This window comes from Musca autumnalis, unplaced genomic scaffold (genome assembly GCF_047663935.1).
Source record: "Musca autumnalis isolate F117 unplaced genomic scaffold, ASM4766393v1 scaffold_1, whole genome shotgun sequence".
NCBI lineage: Eukaryota > Metazoa > Arthropoda > Insecta > Diptera > Muscidae > Musca > Musca autumnalis.
This window is the reverse complement of record NW_027411644.1, coordinates 1,630,312-1,635,405: the sequence shown is the minus strand read 5'-3', so window position 1 is coordinate 1,635,405 and position 5,094 is coordinate 1,630,312.

The window sequence follows — 5,094 nt, the reverse complement described above, 5'->3', positions numbered from 1 at the left end:
GAAAGAAAATTGAGTTTATGGGTGAAGGAGTAGAGAGGAATAAACACACAGCCCTGTACTCACAAATTCTGTTTTGCTTCTTTATTCTTTGAACGTTTTCAGACGATAAGGTTTGACTGCTCAAAAACGTGGTTTCCGTTTTGACTCTCATTCGTAATTTTCACATCTAGTGTTGCGTTTTTGAAGTCATTTTATACAAGCGTACTTTTTGAACAAAAAGAAGTACGGTTTTACATAAATGTACCAAAAAGGTTTATGTGTGTATTGTATTTGAAAATTAAAAAAGTAATTCTTGTGAATCCCATAAAATTGGGTAAAATGTATGCGTTGTTAAAATTGTTGCTTCATGCGCGCATGACATGTAAAAAATAATGTAATAATTCTTACCACCTGAAGGTAAGATGATACCTGCGTTACCAGCGTAAATTTTTCAAGAAAGATTTTTATGAAATAGGGAAATACCTTTGTTATTAACAGGTATATAGAAGTCATGTTTTGAAGAACACCTTTATTTGTAAAAAATATGATGAAACAGGTAAATAATTGGTTTGTTCCAGAACTGCAAGAATCTACTAATTTTTACTATTTTTTCCGATAACATAAAGGAAAAAATGTTATCGTAGTAAAAAATAGTACCTTCTTGCAGGTTCTGGAACAGAGCAAATATCTTACATGCTAGTGTTGTATGTATGGTACTTTATGTACGTTTTCGTTCACTTACATCCACATTTTGTTTCAACACTGACACAATTTACGAATGAGAACCAAAACGGACAACGCATTTTTGAGCAGGTAAACCTTATCGTGTGAAAACGTTCTTTGTAGATTTTTATTTTGCATTTTCTTTCATTTTATTTTCTTCACCGGCAAATAAACAGCAACGCATATATTTGAATTAGCCCTGTTCCTTTACGTGCAAGAATCTTCAAGTTTTGCCACTTTTTACTCGAAAAGCGTTCCTTTACTTCTGACACCACACAATTCATATGAGAGCAGTTCACAACTTTTGCTACTTTTGCCGGTTTTACCATTTTCAAAAGTAAAGGAACAGACCAAAAAACTTTTGTGATGAAAAATAAATTGAAAAAAAATTATCTGTAAAAATTAATAGTTAACATACACATATGTATGTACATATTTAATTTTTAATGAACTATAAGATTATGTTTACATTTACGAAATCCACTCGATTTCAACTGTCAACTCCTTTGACCGTGTTTAGACATTCAAATTGGAAAGAAAAATTTTCTTCTAAATTTCTTTTAAAATTTCCTTGTTGTTTAGACACGGAAATCATGTTTGTGTCAATTTTATAATTTTTCTTATTCTTCTTCACACTCATTTTCTCATTGCGCATTTCAAAAACAAAGCCAAGGCAAAATTGTAATGAAAAGTAAAAATGGACGTGTGTGATAAACAATTAATTATGAAAGGAACCCTTCAATTACATTTTAATTTTGATATTTGCACTTATTTCAAATTGTTTTTGCTTAAAAAATAGATTTTCCTCCAAATGGTTTTTTTCTTCAATTGTCTCCGCTGTTGTTTGTTTCTCGACAGAGAAAATAAAATGAAAGAAAATGCAAAAACAAATCTGCAGCCATCTTCAGGTTGTATACGAAGAAAAACGAAACAAAACAGAATTTGCCAGTACAGAGGTGTGTGTACCCCCTCTTATTCCTCTCTACTCCCTCGCCCATAAACTCAATTTTCTTTCCCATCAACTTTCCCTGTATAAACAGGGACTTTGCGTATACGTCAAATGAAAACTCATCTGAAATCGAGTGGATTTCATTTGACGTTTGAGCAATGGAATTGACAGTTGAAATCGAGTGGATTTCGTAAATGTAAACATAGTGTAATAGTACGTTTAGACTTATAAATCGACTCGATTTCTAATGTCAATTCCATAGTATATACATCAAATAGATCGTAGTTCCAAATCCACTGGATTTTATTTGACGTATATTGTATGGGATTGACAGTTTAAATCATAGTATAAGTTCATAGTCTAATGCCAAGTTTACACTTGCGCTCCAAAATCCACTGGATTTCACGAAATCCTGAAATACACCTCGGTGTTTACACTTATTTTTTGTTGATTTCAAACATACCACAATGATCAAGGTAGATGCATATGCGCAGCTGATTGAACATGAATTTTCAAAACAAGTTGTTGTAAAGTCCCGGGCCACACTACAGTAATTTCACTGAAATTTTTATATGAAATTATGCGTCTCTAGATCGACTACCATAGTAGAGTAAAATCATAAAATTGCTTTAGTAGGGAATTCGATTTAAGAACACCTAATTTCATGAAATTTTTTAATGAAATTCACGCTAGTGTGGACCGGGACAAATTGAATTAAACATCAAAAATATACGACAATATAGAACTTTACAACTTTATTTGGAAAATTATCTATATATCATATCGATTGTGTATATAGTACCAAAATATAAAAAAAATAATGATTTTATCGTTGAGACATCATAATAATAAATTTTGATAGATAAAAGTTGTGATCAGAACCTGCAAAATATTAGTACTTGCAGTAGTTTTCCCGTTTAGTACTAAAAATGCGTTCCCGTACTCCTTAATCTAACAAGACTTGCACTTCTCTTTAAACAAAAATAGCGCCGAATAACACCGTCTTCTCCAGTTTTCTGCCATACAATTTTGGCCTAGCAGAAACTAGCAGCAAGCATGTTCATATGTTCATTGGTATCTAATATTATAGCTGTTACGTTGATCTTGACATTTCTACTGGAGTTTTTGCAATTTCCGTCATTTTTTTCCGTTCCCTTATTTTTTAGGAAATTTGTATGGGGGAGAAATTTTTGACAATTCGATCTATTTTCTAAAATTACCATTAAAGTACGGGAACACAATGAAAAATAGCATTGTAACAAAGTAATTTAATATTTGTTCACGTTGTTTACAAATTTTGATACTAAATTTTTTTGTTGCAGCAATTCGCACATCTACCTTGTTTATTGTGATACGTGAAAAGTGATGCAACTTTTGGTATTTTTTTAGGCAAAAGCAAGGTTGTATATCATGTGTACTGTGATTTCGATGAAATCACGAAATGAGATGATTTAATTTTTGTATGCGAAATCATGATAAATTTTGCTTGATTCCGCACGAAATCGCGAAACGCCTCCGAAATCACGAAACGACGCCGAATGTAAACCAAGCATAACAGGCGTTTAAGTTAATTTCTATAAGCATTATCGCCTTAGTCCCGGTCCACACTAGAGTGATTTCATTGAAAAAAATGCATGAAATTATGCGTCTCTAGATCGACTTCCATAGTAGAGTAAAATCATAAAATTGCTGTAGTGGGGAATTCGATTTAAGAACGCCTAATTTCATGAAATTTTCAAATGAAATTCACGCTAGTGTGGACCAGGACTTAGTATGGCCTTTGAATGATCAAACGAGAAAATGCGTGTGAAGAATCAGAAATTTGACGCAAACATTATTTGCGTGTGTAAACTGAAAATTTTAACTAGACGTTTACACCGGACAGGTTGTCTTCAAATACAAGGGATGTTTACACTATCTATCAATGTCATATGAGCTGTCACTTCTTTCATCTATTCCACTTCCTTTAGTCCGTGTTTAGACACACAAATTACTCGGGAAAGTAAATTCAGTTTTTAGGCAATAGGGGGTAGGAAAGAGTTTTGAGGAGCTCTTTCCTCTCCGTCTCTCCCAAAAAACTCAATTTATTTTCCCGTGAAATTTGTGTGTCTAAACACAGACTTAAATTAAATTAGGTTTGTCAAAGTCCATACCACTTTTAGTTTTTGCGTTTACACCAGCATAAAATTTCGTATGACCAGAAAATATAAGGTCTGTACGATAACTTCGCAAGTAAAAAGTACTTGCAAGTACTCAGCAAGTTCTCAGTAACTTCTCTACACTTATTTTACTCTCTTGAAGCTAAAAATTTGCAGAATGTTATCGAACAACAATCATGGTACAATTACTTAGGTAGAAACATCGGCGAATTGCTACAACAAAGCAACTTTTTTTGTAACGTAAACTGTCAAAATTTTCGCCAAATGGTTTCTTGTTGTCTCTTTTTATCGCTTGTGTTTGTACAGTGACGTGAACACATGCTATCTCTTACTTACCGAATCATATGGTTTTTGCATGGTACAATTACTTAGGTAGATGCCTCAGCCCAGCTGATCGAATCTAAAACGTCAAAAAACTAGGAATTCGCTATGAAAAATCAAAACAAACAACCATATGATTCGGTAAGTAAGAGATAGCATGTGTTCACTTCACTGTACAAACACAAGTGATAAAAAGAGACAACAAGAAACCATTTGGCGAAAATTTTGACAGTTTACGTTACAAAAAAAGTTGCTTTGTTGTAGCAATTCGCCGATGTTTCTACCTAAGTAATTGTACCATGGGTTTTTGTTTTGATTTTTACGGCGAATTTCTAGTTTTTTTGACGTTTTAGATTCGATCAGCTGGGCTGAGGCATCTACCTAAGTAATTATACCATGACAACAATTTGCAAAAACTTGCAAGAAGTCATGATGTGACAGACAAGAAGTTTGGGGGATAAGATTTAATTTAACAATCGAAGATTGTTTACGTAAATTGTTTGATTATCCATTGCTACAAAAATAATTCTCTTTCCATATCATAAATTAACGGCTGGCCGTCGTCCTATTCCATCGATGCGCCGCTTTTTGCTGGGATTTGATACCTTAGAAATAAAACAATCATTGGAAACTGCAAAATAAGTTATTTTACAAAATAAGTCGTTTTCCATAATTTATTTAGTTATCCCTTCTCTTTTTTATCTTCTAATTGTTTTAATAACCAAATGTTTGTTTATGTTTTTACAAATTTCTACAAACTTTTGGGTTATTGTACAGACCTATAAATAACGCAACTAACACAATTTATATTGTTAAAAACTTTCATCGCACTGACATTTTCGTTTTCTTTACCTACATATTTCCTTCATTTTTTGGTAAAATTGCTTTCTTCCAACAATTAATTTCTCAACTGCATACGAAAAAACATGGCCGAATAGAGCGCTCCCTAAATGAAAAATGTAC